This window comes from Kogia breviceps, chromosome 10 (genome assembly GCF_026419965.1).
Source record: "Kogia breviceps isolate mKogBre1 chromosome 10, mKogBre1 haplotype 1, whole genome shotgun sequence".
NCBI lineage: Eukaryota > Metazoa > Chordata > Mammalia > Artiodactyla > Physeteridae > Kogia > Kogia breviceps.
In genome coordinates this window covers 91133522-91157442 of record NC_081319.1, presented here as the reverse complement: position 1 = coordinate 91157442, position 23921 = coordinate 91133522, and the positions used below count along the sequence as shown (strand labels likewise).

The 23921-nt window shown below is 37.3% G+C and overlaps 1 protein-coding gene across 25 annotated transcripts in view; it reads left to right on the top strand.

The window, feature by feature from the left end:
* CDKAL1 (CDK5 regulatory subunit associated protein 1 like 1) overlaps positions 1–23921 on the top strand; it is a 657591-nt gene that overhangs the window by 476860 nt on the left and 156810 nt on the right. The gene's annotated exons all lie outside the window — the stretch shown is intronic.

Here is a 23921-nt window from a genome sequence, read left to right as displayed (position 1 = left end):
TTTCCTCCTTACATGTTCATAGATATATTAGAATAAGATGACCTAAAATAAATGTGAAAAAGTTTGAGAGCCAGTAAGGGCAAACTGTTTCCCAGAATGCACCAGAAATTAATGACCTCAAACAAACATTTAGTTTCTAGATTCATTGGCCCAAGAAGAAAAAATGTTAGTAAGCCTTAAGAGGAAGTAGAATTTTTTTCACTGAAAATTTTCTGCTTTGTTTCTGATTACCAAAACAAATTGTGTGCTACCATTAATTTTTCATAAACATAAAAAGAAATCAAATGAACTAAATACTTTTTATATCTAAATTACAATTTTTATTGATGTATAATTTGCATTCAGCAAAATTACCTCTTTCTGGCATATAGTTCTTTGAATTTTGATGAATGCATTCACTAGTATAACTGGTCCCACAATCAAGATACAGAACGGTTCCATCAGGCCCCCCTGCCAAACTCCCTTTTACTTTTTTTGTAGTTATCTACTCTCTCCATCCCCAGCTCCTTAACAACTACTGTTCTATTGTCCTTATAGTCTAATTCATTCTTTTTAAATCTTCTTTAATAAAAAAAGTTTTTAAACTTCAAAATACCTGCAGAAAAGTGTACAGCTGTATGTTTTCATGAAGTGAATACTTCCATGTAACCCTCAGTCTGATCAAGAAATAGGACATTAGCAGTACCCCAGAGGTCCCCATCATGCCTTTCTCTTTACTATCCTCTCCTATTTCCCAACAGAAACCATTAGCCCTCATTCTGACATATTAGTTTGACCTGTTTTTAAACTTCATATAAATGAAAGAATTCATCAGTGTTTGAATGTTGGGTTTTTTAATTTAACATTGTGTTGGTGAGAGTAGTCTGTTTTTGCTAGTAGCTGTATCTCATTCATTTTATTTGCTGTATAGTATTCCATTTGTGCAAATCACAATTTGTACATCCTAATGTGAAAGAAGAATTGGGTCTTTTCAACATTCCATTGTTAGTATTGTAGCTAATACAGCTGTCAGCTTTTCTGCTTGTATCTTTTATTTGACTCGTGTATGTAAACATTTCTGCTGGGCATTTAGCTAGGAGTGTAATTGCTGGATCATAGGAAATACAATTACTCTGCTCTACTAGATGCTGCCCAATAGTTTTCCCAACTAGTTGAATTTAGAATTTCAGCAGCAGTATATCTAAAAATGCTAGTGACTCTGTATCCTTGCCAACAGTTGGCAGTATGTTTTTATTAGTAACCATTCTGATGGGAATGTAACATAATCTTTTTTTGTGTGTGGCTACGTCGGGTCTTCGTTGCCGCACATGGGCTTTCTCTAGTTGGGGCGAGCGGGAGCTACTCTTCGCTGTGGTGTGTGTGCTTCTCATTGAGGTGGTTTCTCTTGTTGCGGAGCATGGGCTCTAGGCACGTGGGCTTCAGTAATTGTGGCACAAGGGCTCAGTAGTTGTGGTTCACGGGCTTAGTTGCTTCACGGCATGTGGGATCTTCCCAGACCAGGGATTGAACCCGTGTCCCCTGTGCAGGCAGGCGGATTCTTAACCACTGCACCACCAGGGAAGTCCTGTAATGTAATCTAATTGTGGTTTTTATATCTCCCTGTCAACTATTGATACTGAATACGTTTTATATGTTTATTGGAGATTTGGATACACTTTTTCATGAAGTGCCTGTTCACACCTTTGCCCCTTTATCTCTTGGCTTACCTGTTTTGTTTGTTTCCTTCCCCGTTCCTTCCTCTGATTTATAGGAATTATTTGTGTTTTCTGAATAGAAGTCCATTGTTGGTCATGGTAATCTAAGTACCTTCCGTTCTGTAACCAGTCTTTGCACTCTTTTAATGGTGCCTTCTGAAGAGCATTCTTAATTTTATGTAGAATTTATCAATATTTTTCTTCTTGTTTTAGTGTTTTTGGGGTCCTGTTTAAGATTACCTTCCCCACATTGTCATGAAAGATACCCTCCCCCGCAAAAGGTACTCTTAGAAATTTTATGATTTTGCCTTTTACTTTTAGATCTTTAATCCAACTGTAATTTATTTTTGTTTAGATTATGAGGTACGGAGGTCAAGACTTTTTAAAAAATATAAGGATATCCATTTGCGTCATCACCACTTATGGAATATCTCATCCTTTACCCACTGCTCTGCCTGGTCACCTTTATCATAAATCAACTGTCTCTGCACGTGGGTCTGTTCTGGAACTTTATTCTGTTCCTTTGGTCTGTTGATTTTTCCACAAAAATCACAAAGTTAATTACTGTAGCTTTGTAATAAGTCTTGATATTGGCAGTGTAAGTATTCCAAATGTTTTTTCCTTGAAAATTGTCCTGACTATTCTTGATCCTTTGACTTTCTAAATTTGTCAACTTCCACCAAAAAATCCTGCTGGAATTTTAATTGATATTATATTGATTCTATAGATCATTTGGGGGGAAAATGACATTGTAATAATATCAAGTTTTTCATCTTTGAATAAAATATAGCTCTTAGTTATTTTAATCTTCTTTAATTTATCTCAATAATGATAGTTTTCTGTATACAAGCCTTGCATATCATTTATTATTTTTATCCATATGTGTATATTCCCTTGATATTATTAATCTTTTTGAATTGTTACTACTATTTAGAAGTAGCATTGATTTTAACATATTTACCTTTTACCCATCAACTTTACTGAATTTATTTATTCTAATAGTTTTCTGTAGGATTTTTTTTCTTCCAATTTTTCTGGGTATACAGTTGTATTATCTGAGGATAGTTGCAGTTTTACTTCTTCCTTTTCAATCCTCATAACTTTTATTTCTTATTGTATTGCCTGGAACTTACAGTACACTACTGAATAAAATTGGGTAGTTTTCTCTTCTTTCCTAACTCAAGAGTGGAGTTTACAGAATTTCACCATTCAGTATAAAAGTTAACTGTAGTTTGGGGATTAGGGAAGTCCCTTTCTAAGTCCTAATTTACCATGTGTGTGTGTAAATTAGGTAAATTACATGTGTGCGCACGCACTTTAATCATGAATAGAATTAAACTTTTATCACTTTCTTTTCATCTATTGAAAAAATCATATGTTTTGTTTGTGGTGTTAAGTCTGTTAATATTGTGAATTCTACTGAATGGCTTTTGAATATTTAAATCAACCTTGCATTCTTGGGATACACTTCTCTTGGTCATGATGTATTATTTTTGATATATTATTTCAGTCAGTTTGCTCAAATTTTGTGAAGAATTTTTACATCTTTGTTCACGGAAAATTTTGATCTATAGTTTTCTTATAATTCTTCTTTTTTTTAAAACATCTTTATTGGAGTATAACTGTTTTACAATGGTGTGTTAATTTCTGCTTTACAACAAAGTGAATCAGTTATACATATACATATGTTCCTGTAATGTCTTCTTAATGTTGGTTTCAGAGTAATGTTGGCCTCATAAAATGAGTTGGGAAGCATAGTATTTCTATTGTATAGAAATATAGTATTTCTGTACAATCTAAGTTGTATAGTATTTCTATTATTTTCCCTTAAATATACCTAGAATTACCTAATGTATTAAGTGGAATTGTAGGATGGCCCCAGAAACTCCCTCATCCCTTCCCCCCTCATTAGGGTACATACTCTATGTAATCCCTAGGACTGTTAATTTGATATTTGCTCTACCCTTCGGTTTCTTGGTTCTGCCCTCTGAGTTATTTTTCCTTGTTCATGAAAGCAGTTTCTCAAAAACGTTCTGGCTCTTCCCTGTATTTCGCTGGAGTTTATTCCATTAGACAAAAATCATATCAACAGATCTTTATGATATGATACCTTCTCTACCATAGCCCCCTGCTGAGTACTTTCCTTTGTATTTTTCCTCCTTGGCATTCCTGGGGCTTCTTTACTCTGCGCTGACCTCTCTCATCAGCTTTGGAAAATGTCAGCCATTCTCTCTTCAGGTATTTCTTCTGCTCCATTCTCTCCTTCTCTTCTCTTCTAGAATTTCAGTTATACATGTGATGATATCTTCGTTATGTTCCCCAATGTCTAATTTATCCTTTTCTATATATTTCCTTCTTTGTTCTCTTTCTGTTTCTGGTTGTTCTCTCCTCACCTCTTTTCTAGTAAACTCTTGGTATTCACAGTAGTGAATAGCAAGGTGAACAGCAACAGTAAGCATGTGTGGTCCCTAGAGAAGCAGCACTGCTGTCCACCCATGGGGCTGCTGGAAATGCGGGCTCTCGGGCCCCACCCCATCCCAGACCTTCTCAGTCTTCTTCATCTCCACATTGATTTGTCTGTACATTAAAATTTATGAAGTGCTATTCTAGTTTACTAATCCTTTATTCATCTGTTTTTAATCTGCCATCAAACCCATATATGGAATTTCTCATTTTAATTTTTTTACTTCTAGAATTACAATTTGATTCTTTTTTTTATAGATTCCAGTGTTCTAGTGAAGTTCCCCATACTTTCCTCTATATTTTTTGAACATATTTAATCAGCTACCTTAAAGCCCATACTGAATTCTCCAATATCTGGATCTAATGTTGGTTTGTTTGTATTGTCCTTTTTTTTTCTTGATTTTGATCATTTGTCTTCTCTTTCCATATACCTGATCATTTTTATTATATGACTACCATTGTTTATTTTTTTAAAAAAAACAGCTATAGGGTCTAGACTGTAATGTATCTTCCTCTGGAGTATTTAATTTTGCTTCTGCTAGACTCTAAGATAAGGACTGATTATTTGAATTGATCTGAGATTGATTTTTCAAACTATTTTTCAGTCTTTCTGAGGATTGGGTTATTTCTGGCTTGCCCTTACTTTTTGAAGGCAGGCAGGGGTGTGTTGGTTTTTAACAACTGACATTCAGCAGGAAGGGTTCTGATTTATAGCTTTTGCTGATTTCCATGGTGTAAATACTTCCACTCTTGCCAGTTTCAAATCACCAATGTGATATCACTGAACAGCACATGAAATTGGGAAGAGATGCACATAATGAACTCTTGTGAGCTGGTGAAAAGCCTGAGCCAGCATACCACCTTAGTGGAGCTCTTCAGGATCTCAGCTGAAGTTCTGTGGTGGTTAGCAGGGCATTTTTTTTTACGGCAGGTTTTCAACTCTAATTTTTGTCTCTGCAGGGTCATGAGAATGCTTCAGGCTCTGCATAGTTTCTCAGCCTCCTTAGCTTTTACCCGGCTGCTCAGTCTCCCAGTCACTGCTTACAAATTAATAAATACCCGGAAGGGAAAAGTAGATCCAAATATTGAGCTTCTCTCCAGAATCGTAGTTCCTCAGGTTCTCACTGCCTTGGTAGCTTTTTGATGTTCAAACAGTACATATTATAAATTTTATTCACCTTTTCTAATTGTTCTTGGCAAGATCATTGGTCTGATACAAGCTGGTTTGCCTTAGCCAGAAGCAGAACTCATTGCATAAAATCAGCTTTCAGATGCTTTTTATTTTGCTCTTTTATCTTTTAAACATAGCCCCTTAGCATCTTGCTTACATTTTTAGACTTCAGTCATCCAGTCCTGGCATAGCAGAACCATTTTTTTTATTTTTTAGACTTTATATTTTAGAGCAGTTTTAGGTTCATAGCAAAATTGATTAGAAAGTACATAGAGTTCCCATATACTCTGCCACACACACATACAACTTCCCCTGATATCAACATCCCACACCAGAGTGTGGTACGTTGGTTACATCGATGAACCTACATCGGCACATCATTATCACCCAAAGTCAGCAGTTTACATCTCAGTCTACATTCTTTGCATTTGTGGAAATGTGTAAAAACATGTATCTACCATTATAGTATCATACAGAATAGTTTCCCTTCTCTAAAAATTCTCTGTGCTCTACCTGTTCATCCCTCCCCTACCCCCCAACACCTGGGAACCACTGATTATTTTTACTGTATTCATAATTTTGCCTTTTTCCAGAATGTTAGATAGTTGGAACCCTAGAGTGTTGTATCTTTTTCAGATTGGCTTATTTCACTTAGTAGTGTGCATTTAAGGTTTCTCTATGTCTTTCTGTGGTTTGATAGCTCATTTCATTTTAAAACAACAGAAATTTATTGTCTGACAGTTCTGAATACTGAAGTCCAGAGGCAGGTCCCTGCTTCCTCTGGACCATGTAGGAAAATCCTTCCTTGCCTCTTCCTAGCTTTGGGTGGTTTGCTGCTAATCTTTTTCCCTTGCTTGTAGCTGATTTTCTGCCTTCATTGTCACGTGGTATCCCTGTGTGTCTCTGTCTTCACATGGCTATTTCTTGTAAGGGCCCCAGCCATATTAGATTAGGGACCTGCCCTATTCCTCATCTCAAGTCATTACATCTGCAGTAACCCTCTTTCCAAATAAGTCTGCATTTTGAGATTATGGGGGTTAGGACTTCAACATATCTTTTTTGCGGGGGAGATACCACTCAATCCACACACTTCTCTAAATTTCTGTAATTATGCTCTACGTAAAAACTAGCCTAGAAGAGTTTCATCTTTATAAAGTTCAGAATCTTAAGTAAAAGGAATTAAGTATTAATGATGAAACTCTTTGATGACCTGCCGTCAAAGAGAGGATATATCATGTGCATTGAATCTCCCTGGTTTTCCTAAATTTATCAAAAATTAACAACTGTCTACCCTAAAGTAGGTACTTTATGAAACTGCTTAGCAACTGGACGTCACTAAAGTAAAACACTGCTACAAGGTAGATATCCATTCTTTCTTATCTAATTCGTTTGCCATTTCCTTGCCTAAAAAATCAACAATGAAGATGGGCTCTAACCCCTTATTGGAAGAAGACCACAATATCAGTTACTTTCAAACAACACTTTTTATTCTGTCTTTAGAATGCCTCTTAGTGAAAATATATTGTTTTCTTAGGTATATTTTATTTCCACTAAAATTCAACCCCCCCCCCAATGTTCTCCTCTGATAAATGACATGAATAACTTCAGTATACTTTTCCCTTTCCCATAACTACTTTTACATGAATCCTAGTATTAATATAAGTAAATCCCAGTGCTTTTCATGCTTTATAGTAGAGCTCTGATAAATGAACTAAATTTTGTGTATTTTTTAACCATTTAAATCATCAAATGGATAAAAGCACCATACAGTTGAGTTTTGCATTTGTATAGGTGGGAGGGGCAGGTTTTTTGCCAATCCTTTATTGCCTGATGAAAAAAAAGTATAACCCTCTTAAATTGATAATGAAAATAATTTAGGCAATGTATTTTCATGATCAGGATAGACTAAAATTTTTTTCTTAGCTTTTGCAAGCTTATTAATGTATAAGATTTAATAGTGGAATCACTTAAGCTAATTGGGAGTGACCTTAGACTTTTAGATGAAAGGTCAAATTTGCATGTTTACATTTTCTATTTCATTGAGTCTTCCTTGAGTAGTCTTCATTAATCTTAAGTAATTCTATTAGTATTTTTAAATTATGGCTGAGGTTCTTAGTCTGCCTAGAAAAGGTAACTTAAGTTTAAAAAGTCATTTGATTCTTAGCTATCAATTCCAGACTTTGTTTTTAGAAAATTTTGGTGAAAAATAATGAAGTTGTAATGACATCTTTATTTTAAGAGGCCTATGACTTGAAAAAATAATTTTTAGGTGATGAGAGTAGCTTTGGAATTTTCATATTGGTTTAAAATGTTAAATTGTGATATTATATATCCACCTGCTTGCTTGTCTTACATCTTGGAACTAAGATAATGTCTTTAGATATATGTTAGCACAAAAGAATCATAACTCACTTACCTGCAGTTTCGAGAACATTTACCCTAGGGATAAGGAGGCCACAGTCAATGCTTCCTGCCTCAGCTCTGAGGAGTGTGGGTGCATGTTTCTGAGGCACCTGGAGGGCCATCCTTGAGATTCATCCAGGCAGCTTTACTGAAAACTATCCCCAGTAGATTTCCCTGTGAGGGAGTGAATTTTTGCTGGAGGTATTCAAACCAAGGCCAGGTGACTGCTTGGAATAGATGTTGAATAAGAAATGTCCTTAAATGATATGCAGATTTAAGAACAATGACGTTCTCTAAATCTTTTTAAAAGCTTGTTGTTTCTGAGTGTGATCTACAGTTTAACAACTCAGTATTTTAGAGACTATCAAGTTGCTTTAATGGAAGGAATTCTGATATTTTTGCCTTACTTGATAGTATAATTACATTATTTACACAGTCTCTGATTTTCAAATGGAAGTTTTTCCTTGGGGGAGAGGTAAAAATATTTTCAAGAGTTATTATACTCTAAATTGCCCATTATACTTTATTCTAAATTGATTTCCAAACATATGTCAAGGGAAGCCCCTTTTCTCAAGATTATTTTCATTTTGACTTCTCTCTTCAGAAGGAATATTTTGGGATTCTTACACAATTGTATTCGATTCTTGCAGTGAGTATTTTTTTTTAAAATTTATTTTATTTTTATTTGTTTTTGGCTGCATTTGGGTCTTTGTTGCTGCCTGTGGGCTTTCTCTAGTTGCGGTGAGCGGGGGCTACTCTTCATTGGGGTGCATGGGTTTCTCATTGCGGTGGCTTCTCGTTCCAGAGCACAGGCTCTAGGCGCACAGGCTTCAGTAGCTGTGGCGCACAGGCTCAGTAGTTGTGGCTCGCGGGCTCTAGAGCGCAGGCTCAGTAGTTGTGGCTTGAGGGCTATAGAGTGTAGGCTCAGTAGTTGTGGCTCATGGGCTTAGTTGCTCCGTGGCATGTGGGATTTTCCCAGTCCAGGGCTTGAACCCGTGTCCCATGCATTGGCAGTTGGATTCTTAACCACTGTGCCACCAGGGAAGCCCTCCAGTGGGTCTTTTAAGTTTCTTTTTTCTGGACATATCGTTTCTGTTTTTATTTCCTCTTTTGGTAGAGTGTTTAGCCTGACCATAGATTTGTTTTTAACAGATTTCAGCAGATCACTTAACAGAGTCTTTTATGATGACTGTAGTAACATTAGGAAGTATGAGCTAGATTATAATCCAGAGAGGTGGCTGGGAACAGCCTACTTTGTGTGAGTTTTTATACAGATGGTATTCGTTTAACAAATGGAGAATTGAATTGAATGATCTCTAGGGCCCCTTGAAACTCTTAATAATCTTAGATTCTCTATCATTTGGGTGTTTTTTTAAACACCTTTATTGCAGTATAATTGCTTTACAATGGTGTGGTAGTTTCTGCTTTATAACAAAGTGAATCAGTTGTACATATACATATGTTCCCATATCTCTTCGCTCTTGCATCTCCCTCCCTCCCACCCTCCCTATCCCATCCCGCTAGGTGGTCACAAACCACCAAGCTGATCTCCGTGTGCTATGCAGCTGCTTCCCACTAGCTATCGGTTTTACATTTGGTAGTGGGTATATGTCCATGCCACTCTCTCACTTTGTCACAGCTTACCCTTCCCCCTCCCCATATCCTCAAGTCCATTCTCTAGTAGGTCTGTGTCTTTATTCCCATCTTACCTCTAGGTTCTTCATGACCCTTTTTTTTCCTTAAATTTCATATATATGTGTTAGCATACGGTATTTGTTTTTCTGTTTCTGACTTACTTCACTCTGTATGACATGACAGACTCTAGGTCCATCCACCTCACTACAAATATCTCAACCCAATCCAAAAATGGGCAGAAGACCTAAACAGACATTTCTCCAAAGAAGACATACAGATTGCCAACAAACACATGAAAGAATGCTCAACATCATTAATCTTGAGAGAAATGCAAATCAAAACTACAATGAAATATCATCTCACACCCTTCAGAATGGCCATCATCAAAAAATGTAGAAACAACAAATGCTGGAGAGGGTGTGGAGAAAAGGGAACACTCTTGCACTGTTGGTGGGAATGTAAATTGATACAGCCACTATGGAGAACAGTATGGAGGTTCCTTAAAAAGCTAAAAATAGAACTACCATACAACCCAGCAATCCCACTACTGGGCATATACCCTGAGAAAACCATAATTCAAAAAGAGTCATGTACCAAAATGTTCATTGCAGCTCTATTTACAATAGCCAGGACATGGAAGCAACCTAAGTGTCCATCATCGGATAAATGGATAAAGAAGATGTGGCACATATATACAATGGAATATTACTCAGCCATAAAGAGAAACGAAATTGAGATATCATTTGGTTTTAAGGCCACCTTTCAAACAATGTTTAGAAAATTAAGGTGCTTTCTTTTTCTAGATCATCAGCCTAAATATGTTTTTGGCATTTCCCTATTTATTCTTTCACCTTTTACTTTACTGTGAATCCAAAGACTTTTTGTTTGTATAATCAATAAATTGAATGACTCCTTCTTGAATGTGAACTAGGAATGTTAAACATAATAATTAAATTAGTTGATTGTATGGCTCAAAATGGTGGCAATGAGACCAGCTGTGGTAGAGAGAATAATTGGCCCCCAAAGATGTCCACACCCTGATCCCCAAAACTGTGAATATGTTACCTTACAGAGTAAAAAGGACTTTGAAGATGTGATTAAGTTAAAGCATTTGAAATGGAGAAATTATTGTGGATTATCTGGGTGGGATCAGTGTAATCACAGGGTTCTTGTAAGAGGAAGGCAGAAATGTTAAAGTTAGACGGGGGGAAATGTAAGGCCAGAAGCAGAGATCGGAATAATATGCTTTGAAGTTCAAGGACAGGACCATGAGCTAAAAAATGCACATGGCCTCTAGAAACTGGAAAAGGCCAGGAACAGATTCTCCCTTAGACACACCAGAAGGAACACAGCACTGCCAGCACCTTGATTTTAGCCCATGAGACCCATTTTAGGCTTCTTACTCCCAAAACTAGGAAAGAGGTAGCACTAGTGAAACTACTATTTATTTTTACTGCCACAGGTGGATTTTCTTTTTTTCTTTTTTGTTTCATTTTGTTTTGTTTTTGTTTGGTTTTTTTGTTTGTTTGTTTTGTTTTTTTTTGTTTTTTTTTGCGGTATGCGGGCCTCTCACTGTTGTGGCCTCTCCCATTGCGGAGCACAGGCTCCGGACGCACAGGCTCAGCGGCCATGGCTCACGGGCTTAGTTGCTCCGCGGCATGTGGGATCTTCCCGGACCAGGGCACGAACCCGTGTCTCCTGCATCGGCAGGCGGATTCTCAACCACTGCGCCACCAGGGAAGCCCATTTTGTTTTGTTTTTGAAAAGCTTGCTCCTGATTCCTCTCAGCCTAAATCATTCTTCAGAAAATCCCAACCTCTCTCAGTGTATGCTTACCGCTCCCCCAAATTTTCTGCCTTCTGACCTCTTGTCTGCTTGCCTGCCTGCCTGCCTGCCACAGAGAACTGCCTAACTTTTTATTAAGTCCTGATGTGACATTAACAAACTGAATTCCCTTATCACATAAATCAGCTTTCATGTAGTCAGACCCACAGGACTAGACACATGTAGACTGTAACACCAGGATGGGGCCATGTTATGTTCAGGATGGTAAATATAGGAAAAGCACAGATTTTTGTTAATACCTGAAACCTTCTCTTATGACTCTTCTGTTAAATACAAGCCATTGTAAGAAAAAATCAGGGGTGGCTATACTTTGGAACCATGGGTTTGTCTTGGGAATCCTAGTATTTCAAGTTTTCTAAAATAACCCAACTTTAGGACATCGAAGAGTCAGATATGATTTGAGAGCCTTGAGTTCAGTGATAGCAGTCTGAATTTGTACTTCATCGTGACCTTACAGAAAATCTTTTGTTTTTAACTTCTGTAGAGGAAAAAATGCACTTAACTTGTTTCTTATGATATTTTAATTTCTTGCTTTCATTTTGGCATTTATTTTTATCCTGCTTCTTTTATGAATTTATAATCACCAAAACAGTGGGAAGATATGTGGGTATAAGTTTTTCTCTCAGATGCTGAATGGTGGTGGGTATTAGGGTTGAGAAGGACTGAGTAAATTTATATTAAATAAAGGAATATAAATTCTATCCTTTGCAAAGTCATCTTTATTATATTTTAGTCTGACTTTTTCAGTGATGATTACATGCTTTCCTTCATATAAGTTTCAGAAAAGTTAGAAGGATCTACATAATTCTTTTATGCCTTTTATATGAACTTGATTTATTAAAATTGTAGTATTCAATTTGAACTCACTTTTTATTACCTTAATAACAAGTTTAGAACTGAGTAGCCTTTGGAGTAACTTCTAAAGATGAGGAGCCTTATGATCTATCTTCTTTCTTGACCTTATTTTTTTCTGTGATAACTATGGTTCATTAATAACTCCATATTTACAACCTTCCAAGGGATTTATAAGTGTAGTTCTAAGTATTAGAGCTAATGTTAAATGTGTATTTAGGTCAACAGAATATATTTGGTAATTTAATATGACCCTCTTTTCTAACTCCTGCCTCTTAGAATCATGTTTATTTCATAATTAAGGACTAACAAATCAAATATAACCAGATAAGCATTCAAATGGATAAAACTGTACTAATTACGTTCTGAGATCATATAATCTATGATGAATGTCCTGATTCTTTATTTTTGCTACTTATAATAAAGCACCTTTATAGAAGTGATATATAAGATTCAAAGGGCAGGGAAAAGAAACTTCCATTGTCTGAATGTAACACATGCCAGAATAGTATAGTCTGTGCTTTTCATGTACTTTGTCCTGTGTTATTCTTCCAACAATACTTTCAGGTATCTGGTATTATTTTTTACTTTACAGATGAGTTAGCTGAGGCTCAGAGAAGTTAAGTAAACTCGCTCAAGGTTACATAACTACTAAGTGAAACGCTGGAGACTTAGACTCCATTCTTTGACTGTTTGCTCCATGCTCTTGTTTTTTTTTTAATAATTAATTTTTATTGGACTGTAGTTGCTTTACAATGTTGTATTAGTTTCTACTGTACAGCATAGTGAATCAGCTATACTTATACCCCCTCTTTTTTGCATTTCCTTCCCATTTAGGTCACCACAGAAACTGAGTAGTGTTCCCTGAGCTATACAGTAGGTTCTCATTAGTTATCTATTTTATACATAGTAAACAGTAAAATAAGTATTTATCCCAGAAATTCAAAATAATTTTAGAACATTTCGACCAAAAAAGTGTTGGTTTCCAAAGTTGTTGTCTGTCATTGCAGTGATTTTTTAAATTTATAAGCCCTAGAAGTTTCTTATATTTCCTAAAAATGATTTTAAACTTTACAGAAAAGTTGTAAGATTATATCTCCAGTATACCCTTTACCAAGATTTATCAGTGTTTTTAACATTTTGCTGAATTTGCTTTCTTTCAAGGAACAGAGACTTAGACATAGATTTTTCCCCTGAACAATTTCAGAGTAGATTACAGACAGACATCATGCCCCTTTACCCCTTAATATTTAGTGTGTGTTTCCTAAAAACAAGGATCTTATATATAATCACAATATTGTTATCATATTCAGGAAATTTAACACTGGTACTGTACTTTCCCTCATCTACAGTTCAGATTCCAATTTTGTCAAGAATCCCAACAGTGTCCTTCATAGCTGTCGTTTTTCTGACATGGGACTCAGTTCAGAATCTTATATTTAATCTCTTTAGTCCTCTTTAATCAAGACAGTTCCTCAGATTTTCTTTCTTTCTTTCTTTCTTTTTTTGTTATTTATTTAGTATTTGACCATACTGTCTATACTTGAAAAGCCTCTGGAAAAGAAAAGAGTTAGGGCTTCCCTGGTGGCGCGGTGGTTGAGAGTCCGCCTGCCGATGCAGGGGACACGGGTTCGTGCCCCGGTCCGGGAATATCCCGCATGCCACAGAGCAGCTAGGCCTGTGAGCTATGGCCGCTGAGCCTGCACGTCTGGAGCCTGTGCTCCGCAACGGGAGAGGCCACAACAGTGAGAGGCCCATGTACCGAAAAAAAATATATATATATCAATTGGAATTAATCCTGAAATTAAAAAAAAAAAAAAAACTCACCGAAAGTCCCCATAGTAGGCAGAATAATGGCCCCTCAAAGATGTTCACTTCCATTTTTAAAAAAATTTTATTTATTTTTTTTATATATCAGGTTCTTATTAGATTTTCTTTATATTTCATGACATATTGACAGTTTTTGAGAGTACTGGCCAGTTATTTTATGGAATGTCCCTCAATTGGGGTTTGAATTTTCCTCATGATTAAATTCATGTTATGTATTTGGCCCTGTTAAACTAAATATGTTTATGCTCTTCTCAGAATGTTATGCTCTTCTCAGAATGTCACATCTGGAGGCACATGATGTCTTTTTCCCCTTATTGGTGATGTTAATTTCGATCATGTGGTTAAGGTGGTATCTGGTTTCTTCACTGTGTACTTATCTATTTTTGGCATAAGAATGTTTACTCTCAAGTATTTAATAGGATCAAAGATAGGAAGAAAAACAGGCCTTGAAAACTCAAAAATCTCAGTGGTTTAATTACCACTTTCAACTTTATGATAGCTTGGACTGCTACAGTTATGTAGTCTAAAAGATTTTTCATTTTGGGGTCTTCCCTGGTGGCACAGTGGTTAAGAATCCACCTGCCAATGCACGGGACACGGGTTCAAGCTCTGGTCCGGGAAGATCGCACATGCCGCAGAGCAACTAAGCCCATGCATCAAACTACTGAGCCTGCTCTCTAGAGCCCGCGAGCGACAGCTACTGAGCCTGCATGCCTAGAGCCCATATTCTGCAACAAGAGAAACCATCGCAGTAAGTCCACATACCACAACAAAGAGTAGCCCCCACTCACCGCAACTAGAGAGAACGCCCGCAGGCAGCGACGAAGACCCAACGCAGCCAAAAATTAATTAATTATTGTAAAATTGGGAGATATTTCTTTAAAAAAAGATTTTTCATTTGTTAGTTAAAATCTCTTCTAAATCTTTCGATTTTTTTCTATCAGTTTTTAATCCTTAGGCTGCAATATTTTTAAACAAGATACTTTATTTTTTCCCTTTTTTTAATTGAAGTATAGTTGATTTATAATGTTTTAGGTGTACGATGAAGTGATTCAGTTTTATGTGTATGTGTGTGTTTATTCTTTCTCAGATTATTTTCCATTATAGGTTATCACAAGATACTGAATACAGTTCCCTGTGCTGTACAGTAAATTTTTGCTGTCATGTATTTTATTTATAGTAGTATGTGTGTTCGTTAATCCCAAATTACTAATTTATCCCTCCCCCCACAACAAGACACTTTATTTTTTTTAATTTTTCTTAACTTTTTATTTTAGATGGGAGTATCGTTGATTAACAATGTTGTGTTAGTTTCAGGTGTACAGCAAAGTGATTCAGTTATATGTGTATCTATTCTTTTTCAAATTCTTTTCCCATTTAGGTTGTTACTTAACATTGAGTATAGAGTTCCCTGTGCTCTACAGTAGGTCCTTAAACAAGATACTTTAAATTGAGTGTGCAGTGACAGAGAGGGGAAACTAAAATTGGAAAGGCAGAAAATTTGTTTCATTTAAGTGCCTGTGTATTTACACAGCAATTAAGTACATGTAGAACTTTCATTCTCAAAAACTGTGCAGATCAAAAACTTGTGTGAAACCAGCTTTACAACAAATGCTAAAGGAACTTCTCTAGGCAGGAAACACAAGAGAAGGAAATGACCTACATAACAAACCCAAAACAATTAAGAAAATGGGAATAGGAACATACATATCAATAATTACCTTATATGTAAATGGATTAAATGCTCCAACCAAAAGACACAGACTGGCTGAATGGATACAAAAACAAGACCCATATATATGCTGTCTACAAGAGACCCACTTCAGACATAGGGACACAAACAGACTGAAAGTGAGGGGATGGAAAAAGATATTCCATGCAAATGGAAAACAGAAGAAAGTAGGAGTAGCAATTCTCATATCAGACAAAATAGACTTTAAAATAAAGTCTATTATAAGAGACAAAGAAGAAGACTACATAATGATCAAGGGATCCATCCATGAAGAAGATATAACAATTGTAAATATTTATGCACCCAACATAGGAGCACCTCAATACATAAGGCAAATACTAACAGCGATAAAAGGGGAAATCGACGGTAACACAATCATAGTAGGGGACTTTAACACCCCACTTTCACCAATGGACAGATCATCCAAAATGAAAATGAATAAGAAAGTACAAGTTTTAAATGATACATTAAACAAGATGGACTTAATAGATATTTATAGGACGTTCCATCCAAAACCAACAGAATACACATTTTTCTCAAGTGCTCATGGAACATTCTCCAGGATAGATCATATCTTCTGTCACAAATCTGGCCTTGGTAAATATAAGAAAATTGAAATTGTATCAAGTATCTTTTCCGACTACAACACTATGAGACTAGATATCAATTACAGGAAAAGATCTGTAAAAAATACAAACACATGGAGGCTAAACAATACACTACTTAATAACACAGTGATCACTGAAGAAATCAAAGAGGAAATCAAAAAATACTTAGAAACAAATGACAGTGGAGACACGATGACCCAAAACCTATGGGATGCAGCAAAAGCAGTTCTAAGAGGGCAGTTTATAGAAATACAAGCCTACCTTAAGAAACAGGAAACATCTCAAAGAAACAACCTAACCTTGCACCTAAAGCAATTAGAGAAAGAAGAATAAAAAACCACCAAAGTTAGCAGAAGGAAAGAAATCATAAAGATCAGATCAGAAATAAATGAAAAAGAAATGAAGGAAACGATAGCAAAGATCAATAAACCTAAAAGCTGGTTCTTTGAGAAGATAAACAAAATTGATAAACCATTAGCCAGACTCATCAAGAAAAAAAGGGAGAAGACTCAAATCAATAGAATTAGAAATGAAAAAGGAGAAGTAACAACGGACACTGCAGAAATACAAAAGATTATTAGAGATTACTACAAGCAACTGTATGCCAATAAAATGGACAACCTGGAAGAAATGGACAAATTCTTAGAAATGCACAGCCAGCCGAGACTGAACCAGGAAGAAATAGAAAATATGAACAGACCAATCACAAGCACTGAAATTGAAACTGTGATTAAAAATCTTCCAACAAACAAAAGCCCAGGACCAGATGGCTTCACAGGTGAATTCCATCAAAAGTTTAGAAAAGAACTAACACCTATCCTCAAACTCTTTCAAAAGATAGCAGAGGGAGGAACACTCCAGACTCATTCTACAAGCCCACCATCACCCTGATACCAAAACCAGACAAAGACGTCACAAAGAAAGAAAACTATGGGCCAATAATCACTGATGAACATAGATGCAAACGTCCTCAACAAAACACTAGTAAACAGAATCCAACAGCACATTAAAAGGATCACACACCATCATCAAGTGGGGTTTATTCCAGGAATGCAAGGATTTTTCAATATACTCAAATCAATCAACATGAATACACCATATCAACAAACTGAAGGAGAAAAACCATAAGATCATCTCAATAGATGCAGAGAAAGCTTTTGACAAAATTCAACACCCATTTATGATAAAAACCCTCCAGAAAGTAGGCATAGAGGGAACTTTCCTCAACATAATAAAGGCCATATATGGCAAACCCACAGGCAACATGATCCTCAATTGTGAAAAACTGAAACTATTTCCAGTAAGATCAGGAACAAGACAAGGTTGCCCACTCTCACCACTATTATTCAACATAGTTTTGGTAGTTCTAGGCACAGCAATCAGAGAAGAAAAAGAAATGAAAGGAATCCAAATCAGAAAAGAAGAAGTAAAGCTGTCACTGTTTGCAGATGACATGAAACTATACATAGAGAATCCTAAAGATGCTACCAGAAAACTACTACAGCTAATCAATGAATTTGGTAAAGTAGCAGGATACAAAATTAATGCACAGAAATCTCTGGCATTCTTCTACACTAATGATGAAAAATCTGGAGTGAAATTAAGAAAACACTCCTATTTACCATTGCAACAAAAAGAATAAAATATCTAGGAATAAACCTACCTAAGGAGACAAAAGACCTGTATGCAGAAAATTATAAGACACTGATGAAAGAAATTAAAGATGATACAAATAGATGGAGAGATATACCATGTTCTTGGATTGGAAGAATCAACATTGTGATAATGACTCTACTACCCAAAGCAATCTACAGATTCAATGCAATCCCTATCAAACTACCACTGGCAATTTTTACAGAACTAGAACAAAAAATTTCACAATTTGTATGGAAACACAAAAGACCCCGAATGGCCAAAGCAGTGTTGAGAACAAAAAATGGAGCTGGAGGAATCCGGCTCCCAGACTTCAGACTGAACTACAAAGCTACAGTAATCAAGACAGTATTGTACTGGCACAAAAACAGAAATATAGATCAATGGAACAGGATAAAAAGCCCAGAGATAAACCCACACACATATGGTCACCTTATCTTTGATAAAGGAGGCAAGAATATGCAATAGAGAAAAGACAGCCTCTTCAATAAGTGGTGCTGGGAAAACTGGACAGCAACATGTAAAAGAATGAAATTAGAACACTCCCTAACACCATACACAAAAATAGACTCAAAATGGGTTAAAGACCTAAATGTAAGGCCACACACTATCAAACTCTTAGAGGAAAACATAGGCAGAACACTCTGTGACATAAATCACAGCAAGATCCTTTTTGACCCACCTCCCAGAGAAATGGAAATAAAAACAAAAACAAATGGGACCTAATGAAACTTTAAAGGATACCATAAATAAGACCAAAAGACAACCCTCAGAATGGGAGAAAATAGTTGCAAATGAAGCAACTGACAAAGGATTAATCTCCAAAATTTATATGCAACTCATGCAGCTCAATAACAAAAAAACAAATAACCCAGTCCAAAAATGGGCAGAAGACCTACACAGACATTTCTCCAAAGAAGATATACAGATTGCCAACAAATACATGAAAGAATGCTCAACATCATTAATCATGAGAGAAATGCAAATCAAAACTACAATGAGATATCATCTCACACCCTTCAGAATGGCCATCATCAAAAAATGTAGAAACAACAAATGCTGGAGAGGGTGTGGAGAAAAGGGAACACTCTTGCACTGTTGGTGGGAATGTAAATTGATACAGCCACTATGGAGAACAGTATGGAGGTTCCTTAAAAAGCTAAAAATAGAACTACCATACAACCCAGCAATCCCACTACTGAGCATATACCCTGATAAAACCATAATTCAAAAAGAGTCATGTACCAAAATGTTCATTGCACCTCTATTTACAATAGCCAGGACATGGAAGCAACCTAAGTGTCCATCGACAGATGAATGGGTAAAGAAGATGTGGCACATATATACAATGGAATATTACTCAGCCATAAAAAGAAATGAAGCTGAGTTATTTGTAGTGAGGTGGATGGACCTGGAGTCTGTCATACAGAGTGAAGTAAGTCAGAAAGAGAAAAACAAATACTGTATGCTAACACATATATATGGAATCTAAGAAAAAAAATGTCATGAAGAGACTAGGGGTAGGACGGGAATAAAACACAGACCTACTAGAGCATGGACTTGAGGATATGGGGAGGGGGATGGGTAAGCTGGGACAAAGTGAGAGAGTGGCATGGACACATAGACACTACCAAATGTAGGGTGGATAGCTAGTGGGAAGCAGCCGCATAGCACAGGGAGATCAGCTCGGTGCTTTGTGACCACCTAGAGGGGTGGGATAGGGAGGGTGGGAGGGAGGGAGACGCAAGAGGGAAGAGATATGGGAACATATGTATATGTATAACTGATTCACTTTGTTGTAAAGCAGAAACTAACACACCATTGTAAAGCACTTCTACTCCAGTAAAGATGTTAAAAAAAAAAAAGAAGTGTGGATCAAGAGGAGCTAGGAAAATTCATGGATGAAATATCTTTCACATTTAGGGGGAATTCATAGGTCATGGGTGACATATTTCTCCTGAAATGCTATGATATTCACCACTCTATCGGGATGTTGCTCCGTGTCAGTCATACCGTGGGAGTCAGAAATACTTTCCATGTACCTTGTATTCCTTTACTGTCTTTCCTCTGGACCTTCGTTATCTGTGAAGTCAAAAAGTGTCCTCTCAAACTGGGTAGTTTGAACTTGTTATTTTAGGACAAACAAATGTGGAGAAAGAATCCTATATGTAAATTCCAGTTGGTGGGATTAAGTTATGCTTGATTCTACTTGGAATCAAGCCCGGAAACATAGGATTGAAATCACTGGGGACATTACAGAGTTAATGCCAAGATCCAGTAATGATGGATCTCTTCCCAACTAATTTGAGATTAAATCTTAGAGAGCCCAGGAGCCCCAAGACCCCCAGGGAGCAGCCCTTTTTGTTCATTTTATGCTATTAAAATGAAAATCAGTGAGTTCTTCAAAGGTCTAGAAAGGTTATCCAAATGGATAATTTGTCAGGTACCTGAAATCCTATTCCATTAGAGAACCTAAAGACCACTGTGAAGTAGTTTAATTTGATTTATCTTCTGTTAGCAGCCAGAGTTAACAGGGACAGATTGGAAGTTGAAAGAAGGCTCTCTGCCGGCACCTCTCATCAGTGTGATGTAACCACAGCAGGCACGGTGCCCATGATGACCAAAAACATGGCTCTGAGGAGTCATTTAAGTCTCTCGATCACTTTGGCAATCAGATCTGCTATTTTAAAAATTATAGTTAAAGTTACATTTAGGATAACATTAATTAATCTATCTGGTATCAGATAAGCTTCTATATGCCAGGAGCTGGGCTGGGTGCTACACGAGGTATCCAGATGATTCCTAGGCATTCCTTATTCTGAAATAGCGTAATCCAGAAAGAAGAGAAAGGTGGTGTAAATGGCAGTACTACAGGGCGGTGTGTCTTGACTGCTGTAAGAGTGATACAAAAGGCTGTTAACACTTAGAGGCTTGTGAGTGTGATGATCAAGGTCACTGTCAGAAACTTTTAAGCTGAGGTTTTTACTATATGAAAGATATTAGAAGTAAGGGATGAGATGTTTCTAGAAAATGATGAGTTTAGATGAGTGTAGTTCTTCTAAAATGAAGGGTTTATAGTAAATCAAGAGAAGGACCTTTTAGAAGATGGATTGGGGCCAGTCAAGGGAATTCTGACTCTGTAATCACACCCAGACTCACAACTTTAGCCCCTGGGAACCTAGATAACGATCACAAGCTGAGCCATCGGAAGTACATCATTTGGGACTTCCCTGGCGGTCCAGTGGATAGGACTCGGCACTTTCACTGCCATGGCCCAGGTCCGATCCCTGGTTGGGGAACTTAGATCCTGCAAGCTGCACAGAGTGGCCAGAAAAAAAAAAAGAAGTACATCATCTGTACTTAGTAGGCAACATCTGCCGTTTGGATGTTTTCAAGCAGAGGAGTGATGCAATTTCAGCAGTATTGTAGGAAGATGAAATTAGGAAGAATATGCAGGATGCATCCAAGTGGAGAAAAGCTGCAGGCAGGAATTGAGAGGGTAAGGAAGTAGTGTTGCCATGAGGCGACAGAGGTCTAAGTGTTGGTGGTGAATTTAAGAGTAGACAGAAAAGAATGAACAAGAGAGACTGTACAGGATGAATCTCTATGGCTTGTAAGCTAGAGGATGCTGGCAGCTTACACCTTGTGTAATGTTCACCATGTACCAAGCAGATTTTTGATGCTTTATGTGTATCGATGCATGTAATCTTCACGACAGCCCTGGGTAGCGACTGTTCTTGTCCCCATTTTACATTTGAGGAAACTGAGGCACAAAGAGTATAAGTAACTCACTCAAAGTCACACAGAAAGTGGTGGAGTTAGGATTTAACACCAGGCATTCTGGCTCTGTACTCTGCTTCCTAGCCGTGCTATCAATAATAAATTATAGTGGCAAGGGAGAAAGAAAAGCAGTGCCTAAAATAAAGCTCTGACTTAATTAAAATACAGAATTCTCAATTTCTATTTTAAATGTATAGAATTGTAGAGCCAAATTTTTACTCATTTAAAGGCAAAATGCTTTAACCAGCGTGACAACCTTGAAGATGTAGGAATCTGTGCTCTGAGGCTTCACATGGTAAAATTATTTACCCAGTGTTTCATCCGTGGAATAGGTAATAGGGCCCAAATGGGTGAATGGACAGTGGCCATAGGCAGACCGCAGTGCTGCTCTAGCTATTGTAAGGCGTGTCTGTAAGTGTTCAGGGTCGGAATCTGGCATTGAATCCCTTTGCCTTCCCAGCAGTTGCCATGTTTTCTTTCACCCCCAGACCAGCTTCAGATAAGACCCAGGGTTTAAACCCTTCACCGCTATGCCCAAACTCCTTTTTCACTTTGACTTTTTTGCTGATGTCTGTTGAAAACAGAAAAACAGAATGAAAACTTGGAGGACGTTCGCAAAGGTTAAAAAATATCATAGTCTCTCATTTTTAATTCTTAACTATCTTACTAGATCGAGATGTCATTGTCCTAAACAAATATTTTTCAGGAAAGATTTATGTGTCTATCACCGATTAGGATGGTATCCTGAATCTCTGTGACCTACTGACTCTCTTGCTTATGAATTAGTAAGGTGTTACTTAACTTGACCACATCTGCCCACTTATCCTTCCATAGGTCTTGTGGATCCTTTCTCTTCAGCACTTAAACCTAACAAAACAATGAGTAGCATAAACAGCATGAAACTGTGGGCAAATTATGTGCTCGGTCTATCAAAGACTGAGCAAGTGATGCCAGACGTCATTGGAAGTAGGATGAGATGAGGAAAACTGTTCTTTATCAGAACTCTACCAAGGGAGAGGGACTGTATGTGGGTTATAACTAAAGCTGTGAGAAGCCACCTGGAAGGAGCCTTCAGACTCCCAAAGGATCTGCTTTGAACTGCCTCTTAAAGAGGGAGCGCCTGGGCTTCCCTGGTGGCGCAGCGGTTGAGAGTCCGCCTGCCGATGCTGGAGACGCGGGTTCGTGCCCCGGTCCGGGAGGATCCCACATGCCGCGGAGCGGCTGGGCCCGTGAGCCACGGCCGCTGAGCCTGCGCGCCCGGAGCCTGTGCTCCGCAACGGGAGAGGCTACAACAGTGAGGGGCCCGCGTACCGCCAAAAAAAAAAAAAAAAAAAAAAGAGGGAGCGCCTGCGTCACTTCCTGTCTTTTGATTTGCCCAGTGGCGTGAACGGGCTAGGACACCACTCCCTGTGTTACTGTCTTCCACCGCCTCCCATCTGGTGCTCAGCTGGTCCTCTCAGAACATCAAACATGTCAAGAATATTGGCTTCCATGGACATCAAATGAGTAGTTTATAGGAGATTTTATCTATCTCTAAGTCTAGGTCAGTGGTTTTTAACATTTTTTGAGAATCTGATGATACACACACACACACACACACATATATATACACGTATATATAATATTTACTACACACATGTAATGCATATATGTATATACATATGCATACTTCCCTGAAAAAAGCCAGTTTTCCCAAAAAGGTCAATGTTTTTGGAGTATATAGATATCCTGAAGCCATCCATAATAAGGACCAATGTACACAGTGATTTGTGTCACGTGACTGGCTTACTCCTGTCTCAGTTTACTTCCTGTCCACAGCAGGACATTTCCTCATAGATGGCAGGCACCAACAATGAATGATTGTTGAACGGAATGAAAGATTAAATGTAGACCACATAATTGCTGCAGAAGCTGCATAAAGACACTAACTTTGATAAACAGGTTCCTTCATGAGAAAAACATACTTGAACATCTGGTTAGTGAACATGCTTCATATAAAACCTAGCAGAGAAAAACAGGTCAAGAACAAAGATAGTACAGCACTTCTAGAATCTGGGCTTACAGAGATCTGAAACAGAATGAAAAAGAGACCATTATAAGATTTGTACAATATGACCTGAAACTGGAAAATAATTCATAGAAGCAGTTTATAAATAACATTGAAATGTAACTGAAACAATGCACATGATCTACAGGTTAAATAATTGGTTAGATGTTTTGTGTTGTTATTGTTTTGGGTTTGGGGGGTATGGGAG